This window comes from Bombus terrestris, chromosome 2 (assembly GCF_910591885.1).
Source record: "Bombus terrestris chromosome 2, iyBomTerr1.2, whole genome shotgun sequence".
Lineage (NCBI taxonomy): Eukaryota > Metazoa > Arthropoda > Insecta > Hymenoptera > Apidae > Bombus > Bombus terrestris.
In genome coordinates this window covers 8,771,723-8,796,721 of record NC_063270.1, presented here as the reverse complement: position 1 = coordinate 8,796,721, position 24,999 = coordinate 8,771,723, and the positions used below count along the sequence as shown (strand labels likewise).

At 39.3% G+C, this 24,999-nt stretch overlaps 1 protein-coding gene across 1 annotated transcript in view; it reads left to right on the top strand.

The window, feature by feature from the left end:
* The window catches only part of LOC100643510 (cAMP-dependent protein kinase catalytic subunit 1), a 31,406-nt gene extending 6,407 nt beyond the window's left edge, over positions 1-24,999 (top strand). Inside the window, exon 1 of the mRNA XM_003402464.4 lies at positions 1-24,999. This exon is cut by the window's left edge and continues 6,407 nt beyond it. The gene's annotated coding sequence lies outside the window, so the exon portion shown is untranslated.

Sequence of the window (24,999 nt, the reverse complement as noted above, 5' to 3'; positions counted from 1 at the left end):
TTAAGCGATTCTTTCTAGTGAATTTGCCACGGAACGTATCGTTAAGTCGATTCTCAATTACGTATCGCACTCCTCAACGTTATCCATTTCCACTTTTTCTTCTTCGATTCGACGTGCAATACGTGCCGCTATTGCTCTATTCGTAAATAGATCGTCCCTTGGTTCTCTGAATAATCGTTTCGCAATCGTTGACCCACGTGTGTCGATAAAATTTTGAACAATCACACGTATAAATACTTACGTAATCGTATCAAAAGTATCTTCGTTCAAGTTCATATCGTAAGTGGTAAATTGCCTGCGTTACAGACGCATACATTCTGGCAATAACACTTTGTTCCGCTTTGTGTTTAGTACTTTACGTTTCTCTTTTGTCTGCTATCTCTTTGCACAATTGTACCCGTCGATGAAGGGAAGGATCTATTTTACAACTCGTTATTAACCACTGAGCAATCCTGTTTTCTTTCCTCTTGTAAAACCAGTTAATCCACGATAGAGAGGAAATTTGTCAGTGATCAGATAATTTGGCAAATAAGAGAACGAATATAATTCTATTTGATATTAAAACCTCGAATGTATAGAAATATTTTAATGTCTACGAGTCTGACACCACTCCGTAGCGAAAAGAAATTAAAAAAGAAAAGAAGATTAAATTAAGAAAGAAAAAGAAGAGAAGACGCGCATTATTTCGTTTACATTTTTTAATTTATGCTTTTTATATTACTTTATTTGATATAATTTGTTACATATTTTTTATTGATTCTTATATCGATCGAAATCTAATTTGATTTTCCTGGAACAGCGGAACGTTTTTTTTTTTTCCACAGTTTCAAGAATCATGTAATCAAAAGATTGTTTTCTAATTATACATTTTTCAAAGTTGTTTATTTCTGTTACGTTACATCGTATTATTATTTAATTTAACATTGAAAATCTATTATATCCGGTGTCACTTGCTGTTATTACGCGTAGCTTGTAATACAGCGACAGAAGCGGTCTTAAACTTCTGACTGATAGTACATGCGTATCGATGGTTACTTTCCGTCTGTTACCCGTATGCTCTCGAATTGGAATTAATTATTTATTGAACGTAAATCAAGTGCAATTCCGCTCATGGAAAGCGGTCAATTGCGTTATTTTATTGTTTCATCCATTGTCATGTAACGGTTTGCCTTCGGTGCCCATTAAAATATCGTTGCACAGAACAGAACAGTCGCAACGTTTTTGCTTGCAGCGTAGTGTATTTTATTAAGATTCTACGCAGGAAGTGAATCGGATCGAATAAGACAACTTATCTAATCGCTATTTTAAATATCTCGAGTGAATTATAATGATCGGAATCGTGGCAGTTCATTTTTGATACGTTTCTGTATCTATGATCGTAGCGTTCTTAGTGGCCTGGCTTCTAACTTAGGATAATGTAATCAGTACGATTAGGATTGGATAATTTTATGTCTCTTAGTCTTCGATTGGTATCGTTGAGTTGTAGATAATCCACAGTAAGGTAGATTAATTTTAGGATACTTTATTTTAATTTGTATTTTGTATTTTATGTGATAAAGATAATCAGCGATCGAACTAGCATTCGATCGATGATCGAAGTATGATACAAATTAAAACGAAATATCCTAAAATTTTGTATAAATGTGACGGTAACGTGGCCATTTCTCACGCAATGGTTCCAGTTCAGGGTTTAAAAACCTACATCAATCGAAATAACAAACGGATATTTTCAAATAATTTCATTTCGTAGCAAATTAATTCTGAGAATAGATTCTTCTGTGTTATCTGTGTTATTTTACGAATGTTCATCTTCTCATATAATATTACTTTGTTATCGTTATTTCTTTGGAAAGGTAATATCCGAATCACCGTGGTGAACGGATTTCGGATATTCACGGTGACTTTGCATCTCAAAAATAGCTACCCAACGTCTTTATAGCCAGTAGCGCAGTGTCCTATGGGTATCCAAAATTAAAACAAGGTTTGACCTGTTTCATCGATCTGCTTTTATGTTAGAATATCCAAGCGGCACAGCAATTATTATTTTCTCGAAATCCTATCTCATATTTAACTTCGTCCAGTCGAATAACGATATACCGACTTTTATCAATTTTTCTCAATACGATTTATACACGATGTTAATGAGTAAAAGAATCAGCTTATCCGTCAGTTAGTATCTTCGAAGCTATTTGTTTTTACATAAAATAACGAACGATTTCAAAGTTTAGTATGAAATAACGTTCGAATCGAAGCATAAGAGAAATTTGACAGAACACGTGTCAGTGAAATACTTATAAATGTAAAAATACTTACCAATGAACTGTTCACCGATACTTTTGTATTTTTATATTTCACCATAACGGTAGTATTGGTAAAAGCAAATCTCTTTGAAGAGCTTGGGGGAATATTGGCATGAAATATCAGGTTTGGTCGAGACGGTGCAGTTTCGAATTAATAAATTCAATATTCATGAAACGGACACACACACACACACACACACATATACACACACTCTCTCTCTCTTAGCCGGCACATTGGTTCTTCCCTCTTCGTGTAACAGACAAACTGTTGCGACGTTTTAATAAGAGAATCAACGAAGAAGGAAGGGGGATAGAGGTTAAGAGAGTACTCGATAATATTGAACTGCTACGATAGAACGTCGGCGAATATATGGACTTGGAAATTTTCCCATCATCGTAGTTTTATCAACTAGCGAACTCAACGGTAATTGATATTACCTTTGTCCTTTCTTCGAAAATCGATGTGTTTGTCTTGCGCTCTATAGGTTGTTAAATCTACCGAATAATAACTGGTGCAATAGTAATTTATATATATGAGATATTAGGACGCGTCTATCTGCGTATCTTTTGCCTGGCTATTCTGCCGCGCGTTCGTCTTTAAAATTCCAACTTTCTTACGGTTTATCATGTTCTCGTGAATTTCCAGGCGTACTTTCCTTACGTAATACAATAGGATATCTTCGTTTGCATCGTTACGTGTTTTATCGATTTATATTTTATATCGACGTACCGTCGATAATTATATCAAAATATTTCTACGATGAAAGATACGACGATGATCCTCGAAGGTTACTTTCTGCTCGTAAGAGTCGCTATCAGAAACGTTTAATATTCACGTTCATATTTTTATATGAAACATCGACACTGCGAGATTGTTGTGCGCACAAGTGAAGTTCGATAAAGTAGTTGAGTAAATTCCGTTATAATGTGCAAACTAATTCTACGTAGAACGAAGAAAGATCACTATTTGGAATAAAAAAAGGGAGAAGCGCAGAGGGGAAAGCAACGAAAGAGAACGATGATCTTAAAGAGCGAAGCATGTACCACATGGAACGTCTATGACAACCACGCTCGTAAAAGTTACGATTGGGCTATTAACGATCAATTTAGTTTGAGACAAGGCGAGCGTGGTAGTAGTTACGCGGTGTGCCATTCTTCGGAAATAACTTGCAGTGTATAAAGGTTTCTTTAAAATCTACGTGCTCGCAGATTATTTTCATATCGGGCTTTGTAAACCGTGCGCGGTATTGATTTATCGATCAAAATTCCGTTTCGTATTTATTGCTGTAATATCCGTTTTACATTAACGGCGATGTCTGGTCGATTCTTTGTTTGCATATTGTAATTTTAGATAGGGAACACGTAATCACGTTTTTTGTTAATCAGCGTAGGGAACATTTTTACGAATTCTGCAGAGTTCGCGATAGATAATTGAAAATCATTGTTGTTTGTGTAGTGGAACAGTCGGACAGAATACGTAAAACTGCGCGGTAGTTCGCATCGATTTTTTAAAATCGCAAAATGACGTTCGAGTTGTTCGATCGGCATTGAAAATTTCGTTCGGCTCTTCGATCCGCTTAAATTTGTGAAATTCAACGAGTCGTTTAAAAAAAGTTGTCCGATGTTACGCCAAGTTTTATTAGCGACAAACGTCGAGTATTTTATAATTCTTCGAAGTAAAACGTTCGATTATTCGTAGCATAGAAATTCTGATCGGAAGACGAAGAGCGAAGTTGTGGAATGAAACACTTTGAAAGAAGCCAGCTTTAATGAAATGCATTCTTTTTTTCCCTTTTTTCTTCTCTTCTTTTCAGATCTTTAATTTTCCTCTCCACGTTTCCAACGATTTACGCGTTTCTTTGTCGCTTAATATCGAAAGTTGTTCATCGTTCGTTATCGTTGGTATTCTGGTATTTTATTTTATCTTTGGCGGTCGATTGTCGCAGTATTGCGTCACAGAGAATCGTAATGTAATACAAAGAATCGCAGAAATACGCTTGTACCATTTATACTTCTCACGTATAATTCCAGGCTGCTTTGTTTTAAAGCGAACGCGTCGTTTCGCCTCTTTCGTTTCTCGGTACTTATCGTCGGATAAATGATGGAAATTAAGGAATTCGAAGGCAATGGAAGTGTCTAGCGTGGTAATTACGATCGATGAAATGAAAATTCAGAGGCCTAAATTGCTCTCGCGGAGTGCGGTTCAATTTGATTTGAATCTGATAAAAAGGTTTCGTCTCTTTTCGGTTGTTTCGCCTACAACGCGAAACTCATTCGGCATTGTAACAGATAGCGATTGCGACATCACGGTTATGCTTCGTTCGTTGGAATATTCACAGTGCACGTCGTAATGCACAGAACGTCTCGATAGGTCTATAATTGCGGGATCAAAGGAAATTAAAATTACGTCGGATCTTGAATTTACTTTGCTATTTAACGAAACATCGAACCCTCTTCTCTATTAAAATCTTTATTCGAGAATTTCTCTTATACGTTCGTTTGTTTTACCGGATTAGATCGGAAGTCCTGCCGATGTAATTCCGTTTTAATGGAAATAGATTTGTAAATAAAAGTCTATCGACGTTCTTCTATCATTGGAAATCTATTAAAGTTGCTCGATTCGTAGAAATCTATGGAGCGTTCACGCGTTCTAGAGGGATAGTTATAGGAAAAAGCAGCGAAACTTTCGCATCGATACGATCCGTCGCTCATTTTCGATCTCTTGAAATTGAAATTCGTAAGAGTTTCCGAGCTCCAACTAATTTTACCGTATGCAATTCGAAACTACGTTATTTCCTTTTATCCCGGGAATTACGCGATGAAATCCACTTTCCACCGACCCAGGCAATGCCATTCCGAGTGTAGGATCGTGTCTTTTTTATATCAAGTACAAGATTATTTGATCCGGCTTGAGAAGTAATTCCGACTTATTCGATCAGCAAGGTTATCAAGCGCGCAAAGAAGGACTATCCGTAGTAAATTAATCGTCGGTCCTCTCAGCCGACGTTCCTCATCTGTGGCTGTGCTCACGATAGTGTTTCTGCTTCTCGGATGTTATCGTCGCTCGTCTTGATATGTAGATAGTCGCTATCGACGCTTTCGACGCGAATAAACCGCGTTATCTCATGCTGATACCAGTGATGCTCGTTAGCGAGCGAGGCTTCGATCCGCTTCCTAGTTGCACAAGGGTTACGCGTACCAGGTTATTTACATTGCGCGTCTCCCGGTTTATGGGACCAAACGTCCCCGTGACATCCTCGCCGACATCTCGAGGAACCGCAATTTTCCACACACTCAGCCAAACTTCGTCTCCTTCCTGGCTCATAGTTTCGTTCGACAAACTGAAATTCGTCAAACTGAAAATCCGTTAATCGGCGTCGGAAGTATCGCTTCGTCGAGGTGGCAGTTTCCACTCTTGGCCAAGTTCATTCTCCATGTTGACATTTTGTCTATCGAACGGACAGGCGTCGAAACTGACTACGCGACGATGCAACCAGCCCGAAAGAAGATATCGTTCTCGAGATTGCATCGTAAATTCCGATCGAATCGGATTCCAGTTATCGTCGATTGAATGCGATCGGCATCGACAGAATGTCGAGAAGATTTCAAAAGTTGTGAAAAAGTTAAAATTCCAAGAGTTCCGCGGAAACTTGGGGGCTGCGTGTGATCAGCGAGTGATGTTGCACCGACTCTTGTGAACATTAGAAGGATATCGGCCAGGTGTCTCTTAGAACGGAAACTCTTCTTTCGGTAAGCTTTGTGTTAATTGGTAGCGCGTTCGAAGAACGAAGCTGAGAATCCGCTTCTTCGTATCGCGTATCCTGATCCGTTTCATCGACATTCCATTTCTCATTGACCGTGAAACACGGAGATGACAGTTGAAACACTGACAGTTCGTTCCATCCGTGCGCGTCAGGCGTTTCGTTAATCGATGAATCACGCGACTTATAGTTTTGGAAACACATACACCATCGCGTGCGATAACGCGCTAAAACGCGACATTCTATCGATGCAGAGAGAACGACGTTTTCTCCACGACCGTTGTAAACATAGGGAACTAACGACCAAAACGAACGTCAGATACATGTTGATAAAGTGGTGGGATACGACGGTGAAACATCGCCGTTCTAAATGAGATGACACGGTTACCGTTGAATCTGAACACAGCTTTAGAAATATTCCTCTGTCTGATGTGTGACGTAGAAAACTAGAATCCAAGTACGTAAGATTTTCATGGGATTTTCACGCGCTTGTGCGTCGTAGCAATATGGACTTTTTTTCGTCCACAGGAATTTCCTTGGGGAATAGTTTGATCTGCTTCCTTAGTTCTTATCGCGATTGGGATTTTCGAAGGAATTACATTCGTGAATTTGAAGTAGTCTGGTCTATAGTCACGCGTTTTTTTTTTTTTTTTTTTTTTTTTGCTTTACGAAAGCATCTACTTTGGAGAATTTATCATCGAGTTATTGCATCTTTAAAAATCCACTTTGTACGCGTTTCATCCTCGTAATAATCAATAGAATACAACGTAGCAAGTACAATATCAAACTTTTGATTCTTAAATGTACAAATGCATTCTGATTTCATCAGATACGTATTAGTTGGTGCCGATATTCGTAAATACGACTTCAAACGACGACGTCTATGTTTCAATTCGTGAGTTCCTTCGATTCCATTCTATTCCTATCGTTGCTTATCTCGCGTTTATTTAGCTCGTCGTTGTCTGATTGCGTAATAGATAAGCGTACGTCGTGTTGGGTATCGTGGAACATTTACGGGCGAACTTGCAAACACGAGGAAATCATCATTTTTCTTGGAAATAATATTTAGTTGGTCGATTAGTAATTATCGCGCGATATAATACACGTGTAATTATCGGAAAATATTCAGTCGCATTTCCTTTTCGCCAAGTTGTAAACTCGCGCAAACGGGACAAAACCAATTAGTTTTGAGAGTTTTTGCCAAACCAAGATCTAAGAGATGTATTTGCTTTCGTTTCTTGTTCTAGATACATTTTTTTACTTGTATCGATTAAACGGAACACGATCTTCGACTCTTCTAGTTTTTATCGACGCAAGTGTGTCGCCGTCGCAGATATCACGGGAACGCGCTACCGATAACGACCTCGTAAGGTGTAACGATTTTCGATCGGGCGACCAGATAAGATTGCGTTCGAGCAAGAAGCGTGTAAGGAACTGTTTTGATTGCGAATGTTCGACGCAATTGTAACGTCGTTCTCCATCTGTCGAACACTTCATTGACGTATCGCGTGATTTTAGTATGGCGATGTAAGTGGAACAGCGAGGACGATCTTCTATCGGAAGGAAGGCGACTTCGATTCAAAGCCAAGTACATAGTTTTGTTGGAACGCAGTTCTCGACGTGATCGATCGGCGACAGAAGAACGATATCGCGAGTATGGTCCCCTTCTCTTTCTCTCGTTTCCATCCTCTACGATCAGCCCCGATATTCCTAACGATCGAGAAATCGAGTTAGCAAAGTCTCGCACTTTTCTCGTCGAATTATTTCGCGCTGTTTGCCGTTCGTCCAGGATCTCGGCATTTGAATTTGCTGTCTGTGGCAAATAACGTATCGCGTTTAGGCGTCTCGTTAAATTAGGCAAAGGAACCGTTGAAGCGAATGCATGACATTTTATGTTTTAAATATAGCATTCTTGTTACAGAAATAATGATGGACATTTTATAAAGTAAAAGCGACAAACATCAATTCGATGTTGGTCGACGAAATAACGCGTCGTTGTATTCAGGAAACTTTTTTCTATTTTCTGAGAAACAGACATATCCGATTTCTGTTATTTTCGACCGTCACGGCTAGGTTTCGAAAAGTATCATCAGATAACGTTTACGATGGCGAATTAACGAAACTTTGGAGACGTCAGTTCGTCAATTTTTTTGTATAATTTATGCGTTTTGTCGGAGTACGCTTATGTCCGCGAGTACGTGTTTCGTGTGTCGCGTTTGCTGTGTATAAGACAAAATAAGCGTTTTTATGTGCGAAATAAAAGTAGGTGGGAGCCTTTTATGCTTGTACATAGGCAAAGTAGTCAGCCTTGGTGAAGTTCGTTGCTTTTCCGTACGCAATGTCTCGACCTCTGAAGGCTACCTGCATTCGTTAGGCGTTCAGCCGCCCGCAGAATTTTTTTGTCGTCGCCAACGAACGAAGCCGTTTCGTTGGCCTCGTTAATCTTCCCTTCCAAATGTGGAGTCGAGGAAGGGCAGCTCGTTCGACAGTTGATATTTCTCGTCGACGTCTTTGTTCTCCTGCGTCGAATATGAATGTAGAACGCGAAAGCGATTGGAATTTTATCGTTACGAATATCGTGTGCAATCGTCGTTGCAATATTCACGTTTACCTCCATAATTAGTCGTTGTTAAGTTTGAGTTTTCTATAACTTGATCTTCTTTTTACTTACATTCGCGCTGTTTCCTTAAATACGATCTTTCATACGTATTTTAAGAAGAGATACGAATATGTTGTGAAAAATACATTTTCAATTTATCTTCGACATTTTACTCGTAGTATCATTTACACTCTCGTTACTTATGCTAACTTACCTATATTAGCTTCAATTACCTCTTCGTCTACAGTCAAATCTAATTCAACCGATACCTAATTCCCATTTTAAATTAGAACGATCAAAGCGTTGCTCAGTATTATGTTTCCTTTTGATATACGGTGGCTAGGAAAAGTATTTGCGCATCCGAACGAGGCATCTTTTAATTACGCTTTGCGTTTTATTTATTTGTATAATATGAAATTTTCTTGATCGTACGAAGGTAATACTAAATTCTAGCTAATTTAATAAATATAAAATATCGATATAAATGTCACGATAGATTCAACGATACGTGCAAATATCTTTTCGCAGTCGCTGCATATTTGAAACTTTTTCTAGTAATATTCATGGCGAATGGTTTTGTATGAAACTAGAAGTAACATAAGCGTTTAAAATACGACATTTAGAGTACCATGTATACTTAACAAGTTGGCCGCGAGTCTCTTTCAGACGACACTGTTAAATGGATTAATACGTGGAATATCCTGAAAACGCATTAGAACGGGAAATTATTATTGAAGTTGCGACTAGAATTAAAATTATTTTTCGTCCCAGAGCACAATTATCCAGCTATACCTGGTCGTTAGAAATAGATTTTCCGATCTAACGTCTCGATCTGAAGTCGGAGCGTTAACTGTGTGCTTTAACTCGAGCAATAGCTACGATGTGCTGTCGTTAGTCTTTATAATTTTATGCATCGACCTCGTGTCTGGCCTCCAGATGCGACACTCGGTAGCGAACGACCATTGTAATTATTCGATATTAGCCCTGCTGCGTTTTAGTATCGACACTTTGCAGTTTCTCGAGTCGTTTAACGATAAATCAATTACCATGAACCTCAAACGTTAGAGCATGTAACGCCTCTTCGAAACCTTGACACGGTTCGTTTCTTACGTTCCGCTTTGTTAATTAATGTTCTTTACATACAAATAATTTTTTTACGCGAAATCTTTCCGAAATAATTTCGAAAAATCGAAAATCGCCCGATTGGAAGCTGTGTGATAATCGCGTTCGTATAGTTCGCTGGCTATTAGTTCGATGAACGTACATGTACTTAAATGCTTCGACTTTGCGAGGGTGTGTGCTCAACGCGAACCGAAATGATTCATCGAGGCCCGCCTCCAAGTTGTACTTCACCATGGCGCATGTATTTAGAATTCGTACTAAAATACGTACATACCACGACGCATTCGTACGATTTTGTTCCGAGAGAATATAACGTTTCGTTGCTTCGTATTTATTACTCGCGATCAGATCGAACGAAGTAAAAATAATCGGGGAAAATTCCAATGAGAAAAAGTTAGAGTAAAGGACGGATAATACAAATTTCTGCCAAATTCCTCTTTGTCTCGGAGACAAGGATATAAATTGATTCTTTTAGCCTGAATATTTCTTAAATGGCGATATTTCTCGTTAGGCCGACGATCGAAGGTTCCAACGAATCCGCGTACGATACAAAATTTTGGCTTAATTTTACGGACTACGGTGTATGCATGGATCGTCGATTTATTAAGATTTCTTTCCAAAGACTCGTATTCTTTTATAGGTCTACGCTGTTTCAGCGACGATATCGAGATTTCTATAGCGATCGGAGATAGATCGTATCTGGTCAGTCTGGACATAGTTGTTTGGGTGGGTATTCGATTAGACTTGCTGGTTAATTCCTATTTTATTTGAACGGAATTGGTAAACGAAAGACAGGAAAATCGAACGATAGCTTCTTGTCTGTCCGATATAAAACCGAAGATTTAATAAATTCGTTGCGAACGTTTAGGTTTTGTTCGAACTTTGTCAAGTTCCTTCCAAGTTCTAGATCTGCTAGCCAAATATAAGACGAGATAAGAAATTTCCAAGTGTTTTGTTGCATCGCAGTGGCATTAAAAACTCGTCCTTTTATTTATGTTTTCCTCGTTATCCTTTAGGGTGCTCGTCTCTTTCCTGCAAATGACACATAACTGGAAACGTCGCGTACAAAGACAATCGAGACTCTCGGGGAAACCTGATGGAACCTCGTTCTCGACGAGAATCCTAATATATATCATATATATATATATATATATATATATATATATATAAAACGTAGATTTAATTCAGTTCGTCGAAGCGGAGAAGTAATCGTCGTCGATTTTTCATCTGAATTTTCTCCGGATCTTCTTTATTTGGAAAGGAAAGAACGATCTGGTTGTTCTCGATAGACGGTTTCGGTTTAACGCGTACAATATTTTTAGCCATTTCTTCGACGAGTCCTTACGTTCATTTTTCCTCATCAACGTTTCAACTCTTAATTAGCGTTAGATAACTAGGTTTTCGCTAGGTAATACGTGGAATATTTGTAACGTTAACTTATCGAATCTCGCATCGAGTTACGTACGTAATTACGACTTGAAAAATACGTAAATAGATAGAAGAAGTCGTTCGTAAGATCGATTTAGACCAAACATAATATTTATCGGTACTCCACGTGAGCACACGAGCTGTTGCTTGTAACAAAAATCTCGTTATCATCGAGTGGAGAATCTCAGGTGTCAGGACAGGGACAGGACGGTCCTTCTACCGCATTCATCCAATTTACTTTTCTATGCTCTTGTACATGTAATACACGCATACATACGTATACTTATATAAATATAATACATTAAATAAGCGTACGTAACACTAAAACGAGAAGAAAATTCTATTATATCGCCCCTATTTCTAGTCGTGACGGGATATTAAGGATCGAAGCGAACATTGTGAACCTCGAATAGATGTAACGCGTATCTAATAGGAAATTACGTACCTCGGAGAGAATTACACACCGTCCAACACCTTCCGAGTCGTACAAAATGAATTAACGAATTAATACGATGGATTAAGACAGGAAAGAAAAGAAATTACGGAATACCGAGCGGCTGAGAAACGATAGTTTTCCGCGTTACGATTCTTACCGCGTAACCGAACAAGCCGCGCTTTTCTTTGAACAACGGCGACTTATTAATTCAATTTACCAATGACGTTCGTTTTGCGAATTAAAGTTACTTAAAAAATTTACCAGAATCTCAAAGGCAACAGCGTTGGTTCGTCCTTACGTTGCTCGATAACGGGTAACAGATATTATTTATTCTACGGCAATTTCATTACGTACCAATTTATGTCTCTTCGAGGTATTTACTCGCGATAACGAGATAGATAGGTACGAACGGGAGGGTATACTTTTGTCGTGCGTCGTTGGCAATCGAATTTCGAAGATGGATGCGAACGACGATAATTGGCGTTGTGCGTGTTTTCTTGGTAAAAGTAAACGAGTGTTCACGGTCGTGTAAATAATTCAAACGGCCGTCCGAAATATCTATGTCTGTGTAGAAATGGAATACGCGTGTACAGAGTGAAAGATGCTTTTACCTACGAACAGCTTCTCTTATCGTTCGATCGCAGTTATTCGTCGTTGCAGACTTTTCCTCTTCATCGATAACGTGCACCGAATACGCGACTCGATCGTTAACAGATACGATGACGTAACCAGAAGATCAAATTTCTTCGATAATTTTTGCGTTATCCAACGACGTAGTTTTATAAAGCGGGTACTGTCACACGCCGTTGAAAACATATTTCAAGAAGTCAGTCGTTCGATTAATCCTCGTCCGTCCGCTCGTTTTCTCCGCTTAATGTTCGTACTTTGGTGTTAAGTCAGAGCAGACAATGATAAAACGTCGATATAACGAAAATCAATGTAACGACCGAGTCGAGTTTGCAAATTCTCTTACCGTAGATGAGAGGGATGTACGAGGATTAACGATCAACGATATTTCTGCGAAAGAGTATCTCTTAACGACGTTCGAAGAAACAAGGTTATTCCAACAGTTGCTAAGATGTAATATCGGAGAGATCGTCGTTTGAGAACTGCAGCATCGTATTTTCGAACGGACCGAGCGTCGTTCGATCGTGTAGCTCGCGTTAATTAACTGTTTCGCCGAAAATTAATTGGCAACGTTCGACGAAAATTAATTAACTCGTATCTGCAATATCATCTGGTTGTGTCGTTGCACGCATATCGAATGCTTACTCGCTCGCACGCGTCCAATTTCTCCTTTCTAGCTTCCTACGTATGTTGCCTCGTAGATGAGATATACGTATGCAGTTGGAAAGAATAATCCAGAGGCTGGACAAGTTTCGACTTGTCCGGAGCATTCGACAGGGAGAGAGCTATACAAGCAGGCGATACGATGAACACGAGTCGTGGCTCGTGACGCGTCAAGGCTGAGTCGCATGATTTTTTTCCCTCTTACGGCATTTCTCTGTTAAACGTGCAATTTGTCTACTCGTCGTAAATGAAAACCGATTCTCTCCGTGATTCGACCATTCTTTTTCATAATCTGTCTCTGTCGTCGTCCGTGTAGTCGACACGCGTTTAAAATTAATTGCGAAGAAAACGGTGTGGGAGGGGGAGGGAAGAAAAAATAAAAACTCGGAGACGAAGGAAAGAGGAAGAAAATCGGACCGTTCAGCCTCAGCCCGAAAATAGATGCAACGTACAGCGATAGCGAAATCTAGCAAAACGTGGCAGCAGATAGCCGCGCTTGTATTGATTTTCCGCAGTCACGAGTAAAGTACACACACGTACGAAAGAGTGTCGTTCGCCCGCTTCGCCGGGAAATTCGCAGACCGATGATACGTTATCGATAATTTGGAAATTTGTACCGGCGAATCTAGACGCGGCTCGCCCGCGATAATTTCGGAGATTCCGCGTACGCTGCCGGCCCGTTTCCGGTACGGCGATTTTCCGAGATCCGGGCGCGTGGCGACCGGTAAATTCAGGAAATCATGCTTCATCGATTGTCGACGACGACAACAACGATAACGGCAACGGCGCAACGTCGAACGGGAGCGTGTCGCGTGTTTCCGATCGATCGACGATTTCACGAGTCGTTGCCGGAAGTTCGACGTGGCAATCTCGACGCTGTCGTGTGTGGCGAAAGAGCGGAGCCCGTGAATTCTCCGGGTACTTTTGTCGTTGGTAACCTCGAAACGTTGGCCAGATTAAACACGACAGTTTCGAGATTTGCCCGGTTGGCCCGTGCAATTAGGGCTATTATTAGGGTATTTCGTAGGATTAGCCAGTGACGTTCGAATTGCTGTCGATGGTTGACCAGTGGAAATTCGGTTCGATAATCCCCTTGTAATATCGATGGCGAATTTCGAGGCGAAATCGGAATTCGAAAGCGTTGTCAGGCACGCGAGTGTCGTTGCCGATCTTTGCCGCGAAAGCTTGACGCCGCGTGCCACACGTTTCCGGTTCGTGTAGATATCGAGAAAACGCTTTACGCTGAGAAAACGTTATTTTCACGGGTCGGCTTTCAACCGACCCTGCTGCCGCGTTTATCACAGGCGCATCAATCAAATCTCCACGTACCTTTTTCTTATAATAAGTAGGCTCAAAATGATTTCGCGTAGCGATAGCAACGCGAGTCTCTTTCTTACGTATCGATGGCCGTGCAGAGATTTAATCCGTGCATGGAACTGAACGTAAGCACCATGATCGATATATATACTTAGGTATACTGCGTCGAAAACTAAACCACGATTGTCAAAGATAAAAAAAAAAGGAAAAAAAAAAGAACAATGGAAATACTAGCTTGTTCGTTAATATATTGTTGCGTCAAAAAGTACGTACTTGTGAAGTAATTTATGTGTACCGCGATAATGGGTGACGCGATAAAAGTTCTTGCGAGTATAGAAAATTCGAATGAAAAAGAGGAATGAAATTTAAGGGCGGGAGGGACAGGAGGGAGGGGAAGAAATCAGTATCATCGCTATTTTGCATCAGGAGTATTGTAAAACGGGGAATTTTCCTCGCCTTGTGATCATTTATGTTTGTAAATTGTAGCCGACATACGATTCCTATAATACGATGTATATGTACTCTAGACACTTCGAGAAACGGACTTGTATTATTTTATTCTTAGCACTCGATAATGAGTTACGAAGTTTCGTTGGTGAATATACTAATCTCATTTTTGTAAATATTAATTTAAAAAGAAATAAATCTTATTGTAAAGATTGTATAATTTAAACCATCGTTACGTTTTTACCGATTTCTCTCAGTCAATCGTTACTGCACGTATTCCTCCGATCCTCCCTCTCCGTTGCGCTTTTCATTTTCTTTCCTTTTCTTTTCTATTCTTTTCTTTTCTATTCTATTCTATTCCCCTTCGTTCGTCCATGCTGCATGAAATATCTTTCCTCCTCCTCCTCTTTCATGGAAGCACATAACAAATTTGGCAATTCGTATTGACAATGGCGCGTCTTTACCGTACACTGTTAGTACGCTTTTCATTTTGTAAGTAGCGGCGGAACTTTCACGGTATCGTATTATTTCGATCAATACGTAACGGAACGTCTCTCTTTCTCTTTTTAGTTTAAGCACTTTTTATCTGCAGGGAAGAAAAAAGTGAAAAATGCGTGCAGTGTTTAGAATTTATTTGTGCGATTACGTTTCATCGTGCGACAACGTTTCCGATCCTGTAATCGACGAACGCATTCTAACGAAACATTGTTACTGTTGCTCGGACAACGATAATAGGTGTTACGCATCTTAAAATCGAAGAAGTTATTGTTGAACGTTTCTTTCGACAAATATAAAGGAAGCGGATACGTTGAAACGTTTGTCAGTTTAAAGATAAAATAATTTTTATCCGATACAGATGACTTATGTGATTACATTACTGTCTTATAAATGTGATACTTGATGACTAAAGAAAAATATTTGCGGCAAGAATATATTATATTCAAGAGTATTAACTATAGTATTCTTTTTGTTAATAGTTTACAAGTTTCCTGTATTCCGATTAAAATTAGTCCAATAGAATTGGTCTTTTCTTTCTTTCTTTTTTTTTTTTTTATCAAATATATTTGATATTTCTACGTTGTACTATGCGAATAAAATGTGACATATTTATTAAAAGGAATAAAAAGTTTCGAAGCATAAATCGAGTCGTAAGAAACGTAATTTGCGCGATATATTAATCTCTGATTTTTCTTCCAATATATTATCTTTTTTCGCCATTTAGAAGTGGATAATATTTCCTTACCAATTTTAGAAGCCATTTTAGTAGAACTTTGCTACGATATTTCAAATAATTTCTTTTTTATAATTTCCTTTCGTTTATATGCGTCTAACGCGTTTATTACGTATTAATAAATTTAATCATTATGAAATTCGAATAATAACACGGACAAAGAAATTGCGAAACAACGGTATTATCGAATTAAACAGAATTCGTACATCTATCAAGGTTCGTAAGTGTTTTAAATCATTATATTCCATCGCGTGTTTCCTTCAGCTCAATGCTACGAGTTACATGTGCACTCATAAAATAGGAACAAATGCATCGTCTTATATAATACACGTAACACCGTTATTTTCAGTAACTGCAGATACCAAGCCATCGTTAACTCTCAATAACCGTGTACGGTTCTAGGTTTCTTCCCTTTTACATTTCCAAAGACTCGATCCTTCACGGTTTATATACATCTTCTTCCCTAACCGTTAAGGCCGAAGACTTTTATTATAAGTGAAAATTCATCGCAGCACGTGCTTTTTAATTTCAAAGGAAATGGGATTAAACGTTCTATCGTTACTCGATACTACACGACGATAACATTAAAATAAAAATCGCGTGGCGTGAAATTTCGCTCGTGATAGGCGCTAAATTTCTCTGAAAGATATTCTAGAAACGTTCATTTACAAATATGTTCGCTCGTGCGATTTACGAATGATCAACAACGATCATCGTACTCGCGCTAACATCGGTAGATTGCGGTCGTGCGGTTACGCTATCGATATCGGATGCTCAGTCTTGGCTTTCCGTCATCTGTATCTGTATCGAGATTGAACAGGATACGTGGAACAAAACAGTGGTTTCCAAAGTGCTAATCGGATCCTTCGGGAACGGTCTAATTCCTTGGACACGATTCGGATCGACGGTCGTATTTAGTTGTAAAGTAGGAACTTGTGGTTGTAGGTGATGTAGTTTTGAAATTTTTTAACGTTTCGCCAGCATTGCGGTTGTTTTCAATGGATCTGAGAACTTTGGCATTGGTCCTGGCGTTATACGATAAAACTGTCTTGCGATGCTGGCGAAACATTGAAACGTTCTTTGGGAAAAAACATGGATTACAGGAAAGATATAAATTATGAAAAGTTGGGTCGTGGAAGCTTGAAAGTTAGGTAGAAGTCACGTAAAATTTTCGTTACTTCGTTTATATACATATAAATAGAATAATAAAGCTATATGTATCGATTATGCAAAAGCTACGTTACATAAGTTGATAAAGTTTTGTAGAAAAGTTTTGCAGAAATCTCTTAGGTTTAGTACGTCGTACTAGATCGCTCGTTTGCCATTTCTTTGCCGGTTTTGTTGATTAAAATTACTTTGATCGAATATAAAGGTTGCAACAAAAGATATTAAAAATACGGAATCTGTCGAAACGAAATAACGTTGCATCGTTAAATTTAGTCGATTATTAACAGCGGATAATGCGAATAAAACGCATTCCGTTCAATATAAGTGAATTTTCTAAATTACTGTATCTTTCAATCAATTTTTTCATCCGAGTTGTAGGACAAATTTCTTTTCTCATGGATGCACGAAAGTTAGTAGGATAAAGTACCATGTACGTTCATTGCAGTTGTATTATTGGCACGAGTTCGAACGATTACAAATTGCCCGGTACATTCTTATCGTGGACAAATTTACGAGCTGTAATGTTGCAACCGTAGTCGACTCGAAACTGTACATTACCATGCATCGGTACTTGGGTAACTGATGCAATTTGATCAAGTGTTTGATATTTTCGTTACAGTTTCGAAGAACGATCGCAGAACATTTTCCTATTATTCATTCACTACCTCCTCTTGTCCTAATTGGGATCGCATTCCCTGCTAAATTTTAACTAAAGTACGGAATATATCCGCATTATCGAATTTACAATGTAATTATAAAACACACAGGTACTTTGGTCGATCTAGGATCCTAACATTAAACAGATACGTTTAAAGTTACCTAACTGACGCAGCGTAAATTACCCTATACTAATTACATGTACATTGTTGGCTGTACGATCAGAGACTACAGAATTAGACGAAAAAGTTTCGTTCGAAATACATTTTCCACGTTTGCGGTAATTTATCAGTGTCTAAATATTTATGGATGGTAGTGTACATGGAGCAACACGATATGAACATTGTGCTTTACCGTGTCGTAGCTTCGAATTGACGGCGTCGGTGTATTAGAGCGGTATAACGATGACTGCTGGTGCCGGACGATAAATTTTAGAAAATCCTCGAAATAGAATGGCGGACGAGAGGAGTGGCTCCCTGTGAAAAAGCCAGCGGCACGACCTTGGCTCATCTATAGATTGTTGCTGCGTCTAAATTCGTACCACTCCCGTGTGCACGAACAATCATAATGTTTCCGCAACGATACATCGTCCACCGATGCTCCGAAAGTATAAAGAACGTTAGACGAGTGACTTTCCTCGTGTCACGAAATCATTCTTGCGTCGTACTCCTGTTAATTCGTTTTTTAGATACAACAATGAACATCCATCCGATGTTCGATCTTTCGCCATACCGAAACCCGAAACTTCATAGTTACTTACGTTCGCCTCGTTTTCGTCTAATTATTTTTATCCTTCCTATCTACGATAATAATTCTTTGGCAACCGAACCGATCTTCGCTTGAAAATTTCTCTGTGCGACTGTGTAACTCATTGGCAAAATACCGTCGATCCGCGTTATTCGCTTGGCCACGGAGCAACAGCGAGATGATTTCCTTCGGACGAACAACGATACTTTGCTTCTCATCGATTGCTTTTATTTGATGGATATTTTTGAAGTGTACAACTATCTAATTAGACGACTCGATACGACAATTCTAACGAACGTCAACCGACATAGACAGCCAGATATCTTTGTCGGAAAAGAACCATCCGATTTTCCTCTGTCCAAGTATAAAATCGCAGGTAATATAAAGGAAATCTTAAAGCCATAAATCTTGCTGCCTGTTAGCGTGTGACTAAAGCGTTCGCGAATTGCACAGAGTGTGTTATTGCTTAGAAAGCGACGGTATCGAGTTTCTTCGGCGAGAACCGCGATGTTGTAGGAGAACCGCGGTGAGTCAGCTAGGTGATTAACAATTGATCGCGATACGTATTTCATTCGCCATGGAAACGTATATTTACGTCTGTTCGCTTGGCTAATAAAGAGCAGGGCGATCTGAAAAAACGCGGTGTTCGTAAGACGGATCGTGCTTGGAAAGGTTAAAAGGCCGCGTTTCCCGTGGCTGTTATCTCGCTGACGGGCGTCAGATGGTGGATCTGTCTAGTTCACAGATGTCACGGTGACTCGTGTTATCGTGTGAATTATCTCTGAATTTTTGCATAATATTAGCGCGATGATTCATGCGTGTCGAATCGAATAAAACTGTTTCCTCCTCGAAGAAGAAGAAGAAGAAGAAGAAGAAGAAGAAGAAGAAGAAGAAGGAGACGAAGAAACGCCCGACGGAAATTATTTATCGATAGTTGTCAAATTATTTCTTTTTTTTACGAACCATTTTCCCGTTATGCTTTCATCGACGTTCGTTATGATAGCAACGTTTCGTCAGAGGATGTTTCAAAGGAAGATGTTTATTAGGCGTCGAATATACCTAATCGTTGTTCGATCGGAAAGTAAAAAGACAATGAGAATGCCGAGGCGATGATCTGTTCGGTATCTGGTCCGAAAAGTTTCGCTCGGAAATATCACGAATTTTCTCACAGGTGGATCGATCGCAAGCAAGATAAACGCGAGGATGAACTTGGCTACGACCAAACTTCAACGGTTTATACGTGTAGGCTGTTCGTAAGAAAGAAAAAGTTACGCTAATTAACGGCAAGTTGAAATCTGAAAATATGCTTTGCTGGAGAACACGGCACGTAATCTCGTATCGGCTTGGATACAAAGGAAATTAATTTCGCTACGTGTATAATCGACGCGAAGGAAACAGCGTTCTATTGGTTCGTGTAATTTGTTAGCATCGCGACCATTCACGGTTCGCGTATATAGTTTCTAACGTTATAGTGAGGCACACAGTCTGTGGAAGACAAGTTCACTGATTGAAACGGAAGAAGATTTACGGCATTCCATCAACGGTTAATCGAACGATATTAATTCGCAGTCTACTTGTTACGCTGTTAGATCGTAGGAGATCGAGACTAGAGCTGCGTGGGTCCAAAGTACGTTAATAGGTAACACCGATCAGCTGGAAATCTTTATTAATAGCTGTGTCTCGCTAACGAACCTATCGTGGCGCTCCTTCGCGTACGATCGACGTGAAAATTTTCGTACTTCCCAAGATAGCTTGTTTCAGATACAAGGCGCGCAGCGTTTCTACTGTCGCGTGTGAAGTCGGTACTTCTTGTTATTTTTAGCGTGTCTCCATCGTGCAAGTTTCTATTTTCAACACAAAGTGGTTCCTTACCGTCGTTTATCTCTACATATGCGTTAAGTTAGAATAATAAGCTACGCATATATTTTACGATTACCACGAGAACAAGCGGATGTGCTCGACGAGGGTACGGTATCGCGTGCTGTGCTAACTCGTCGATTGAACGCGTCGACCAACAAGTTAAATTCAACAAATAAATTAAACCATATCTGCCCGCCTCCCATCCCTCAGGAATAAGTTTCTTCTTCGACGATGCGTAAAAATGCGAATGGTTGATTAAGTATTTCGTTGGGTATCGTTGGTGACGGGTTGTAAATTCGTCCGACGCTTATACAGCGACGAACATCGATACACCGTCTTTCTTTATCTTTGTTGAATCATGTACAGACGTCGGTGAATTGTAGGAACAATTTATACACGACTTTGATCTTTTATTTGTTTGTTTGAAAAGTTCATAGCGTTTTTTCACGATCAGTGTTAATCTTCTCAACGTCTTAAATTCGTTGAAACTAATTTTTGGTAGCACGAGAGAAACATATGCACGAATATTTACATAATTTCTACATGTGACACGTATAAGTAAAAATAGAAATAGAGATAACTCGATGTTCTATAGAACGCGTACATATGCTTTTTTTAGCAAATGTAATACCTTCTGTGTAAAGGAAGGATTAAGTTCTGATACGTATCTGGCGTTTCGCTGAAATATATAGCGAAATGTTGAATTCACGCTGGTCGAACATTACATACACAAATTAAAGAGAAAAGTGTTTTCTCCTCTCCTACTGTAAAATTTTTCTGAAACTTCGCTACGAACTGTTCGAACAATCCCCATATGTATTTGTTTATCCTAACGCAAAAGCGTTGTATATTTTCCTCACGTAGTAATACGTTTCAAATTCAAAGATAGCCAAAGCTGAGAGATAACATCGACAAATGCTTCCATTCTTTTTGGAACGAAAAATTTTACATCTGTAAGCACCAGTTGTTGCAAATTCTATTAATTTCATGGACATGGATTGTCGCGTATCTGCTGTTTCCCGAATTGGTTCCATTTTGAGCGAAAACCACGTGCAACGTTAACCAACCAACCTTTAACCGACAATTTTGCAGCTTGATTGGAACTTTATATTCGCAAAATTTTTGCACGAAATCTTGAAACACGTCGATTCTCGCATTGCTTAGAAAATTTCATGTTCGAACGTTTAAGGGGTTGATGATATATTAAACTTTATGTAGGCATTCGGGTTACTGCGAATTGTTTAATAAGGTTCAGGTGTAATATAGATGTATAGTCGGTTTATTTTGTTAATGCGTTTTTCAACAACGGGCGGATTTGTAGCGATAGAATACAGAAAGAAGGAATCAGAAATGTATTAAAACGTAATTGTTACGTTTTACGGATAAAATGCTTCTGAGAAGTGGACAATGTTTGCCGAGTTTATAGCGATTGTGGCGGAAGTGTAAAACTAACGTAAAATGTAACGATAAATGTTATGCGTGAATATTTGATACGTAATTCATAGTTTAATTAGAAAGCTTTAATTAAAAATAGCAAAAATATTAAGTGGCACGATTCGTTCCGAAATTTTGAACATTTGGAGATATTCTGTATATGTGGTTCAGAATTGAACGTTACCGAATAGCATCGAGCATAATTCGACAAAGATACATTTTTCTCAATCTCTACGAAAATACATAATAACAATACGTTCTAACATTGGTCGATGGATCGTGAAATTTTATACATTTACAGGAAACTTGAGGGCGTGAAAATGCACAGAATACATACACAGATTCGATTATTGCGTTTCTCTACGATAGAATCTAGACGCGATTTTAGTTGGCTCTTCTCGCTTCAGTTTTGAACCACTTGGTCAATTTCATGTCATTTTAACGTGCGTAAAACGGATAAGGGGAAAGAACAAGGAACGTTAGGAAATAATTTTATCGAAGAAGATGAACTTTGATGTTCTGGTCTGCCAATAAAAAACAAGGTTCGGTAAATTTAACTATATTGTTTATGACGCGATGTTTTTTTACCAGGAATCGGTGAAAATACGAATAAAACGATAATCGTTCCACGTTATGTCGATGTTTCTCCAGTCGTAAACTGCGCAACGTTGGAACAAACTGAGAAATGTCTGCTTCCATTATTATCAGGACGAGAAATATCCAATCGTTTTATTAATATGTACTTAGATGCATCGTTACGCGCTCGCATGTTACGTATGTCGATCGCGTAATTCGATCTTAGACAAACGAAAAATAATAGTGGTAGTGGTAGGAAATTGGCAACATTTTCTGTGTCTTGTTTCACCGATCTTGTTTTTAACCGGTACGCCAAACAATCATTTTTAAGCGATGTCGTTTTATATTTCTGCTTCGTAATCCAGAAATCCAAGATACGTTATACATGGCAGAATCAGCGAAAATAGAAATTCCATGTTTTTTCCCTTCGTATCTAAATCCGTGATCCATAAGAGTGTACGAATCGATATCGTTATTAATTCGTCGCTGGCAGAATTTGAAAAACCGTCTCTTAATAACGTTGTCTCGTGTATAGCCGATAGCGTTTTTGGTGTACGTTTAGCGGAACCGGCAAATTGTTTTTCCATTCGCATCGCCGTGCAGAGAAGCACGCGTGTAGGCAGAGCACGTAACGACCAAAGGAAGGCGATTCGAATGCTTCAGGCATTCGTCTGAACGGAACGAGTATGCGTGATGACCTGCCAATTGTCGGCTCCAATCGTTTGCAGGCTCTTGAAGCGTGCTTTTTGTTAATAGCGCTCGTCGAAGCTTGTTAAACTAGCAGCAGGCCCAGCTGTCATTAAATGTGTCGTATACGTGCTGTGTTATCTTTCCGATGTCGATACCAGTTGGAAATAATTAATCCCGGTCGCCCGTACGTCCCGTGGATCGTTTCGAGTCGTCATCGAGCTTAACTCGCGATTAGAGGGATCGATCCTTTCGCTTTGAGTTTCAGCTTGACTCGGTTTAACCGTTTCTTGTTCGGTGAACGACGAACGCTCGTAGTCGTCCGTCGTTCGAAAATTTCACGTCCATTCGCGAACGAAATTGAACTCGCTAACTGGCAAGAAGGCACGAGGTTTGCACGTACGTTTGGATGACGCTATCGGGATCCGCGCGTCGTTTCAGGGTTAAATTGACTCGAGCCGCAACTCCTACGAAACGATCTCTCGAAGGCAACCGACCGAAGCCACCGCTTTTGCGAGTAGATCGCTGTTAAAAGGGGCGATCATGGGTTTAAAGAGCGGACAGCTAATTGTACGATTCATCCTTCAGCCACAGGATCTTTCCTTAGTGGAACGCAGATAGAGTTTGATCCTCGGCAGACCCATCCGATTCCAGCGTTTAGCTATCGCGAGATGGCGAAAACCGGTGTTTCGGCGTGTAAAACTTTCGTTTTCGCGGCCAGCTGCGAATCCAGAGATGTAATACACAGCGGAGGAATTTGAAGTTGCAGAACCTCGACGATGGAACCAAAGTCGCTTAATACGTATATATTTTTCTGGAGTGTTTAGGGCGAGAGGAAAACGTATCGTCGTTGTGTAACTTAAACTTAAACGAAGAGAGATCTGTACGTAACCTTTGGTTAGTTAGTCACTCGTCGTTAAAGTAGATCGTCCACCGAGTCCAGTAGGCAAATGTCTCGCACGAAACGACATCTCACGCGATCTTTCAAGATTATTTAAACAAAAGAAAGAATGCTGTACCCGTTTTAGTGTACTCCTGAATCGTTCGACCGTTATCGTGAAGCTATCGTTTAAGTGTCAACCTGTATCGAGGTACCTTTTTGTGGGCCGCATACTTACTGTTGCTGCTGCTGTTGCTGGAACAGACGCAAGAGGGAACGAAAAGAAACCACGAAACGATGCTTGTGATCGTTCGATGACCGACCATTTGCTCGCCCAGGCATCCAGCTAGAAACTACGAACAAAGAGGCAACCGAGATCACATGTTGTTGATCGAGTATCTCAGCTTCAGATCGCCAGTTTAGCGATGCGCAAACAAATGTAACCTAGAAGAATCAAAATACGCGAATACCCGTTGCCATGATATACCGTTGAAAGGATCGTTGAACCAGCCTTTAGCGAATACAATAAACGTTAAACTAGTTTTCAAAGCAATAATTACGTGGCAAGGGACGAACGTTGAATCGTATCGTATCGTATCGTATCGTATCGTCATTTCGATGTACGTTTCGCTGTTTCTTTTCGATTCGCAGCTATGATCGCCCGTAAGGATGTACCTATAAATTAAATGAATATAAATATAAATAAATATATAAATAAGTAAATATATATATATATATAAATATAACGAGGAAGAAATAATAAAGAATCTAAATGCGGATCGAAGTCGCCGAATTACCTGAGGTTCGCTGCAATTCGGCCTCTTTGACGTCTATGATCCGTGACAATACGGGTCAATTGTATATGTATAAATATAGATAATTCTACCGAATCGTGAACCGAAACGTGGCTAAGTCTGTCTGTGAATATAATATCAAGTATGTAAACAAAGATGTGTTTTAGGCTATTTGTATTTAAACTAATTTGAGCTGATTGTTTACGTATCCCTGGTACTTACGAGTGATTATACGATAAATATAAATAAATTAATTAAATAGTTAA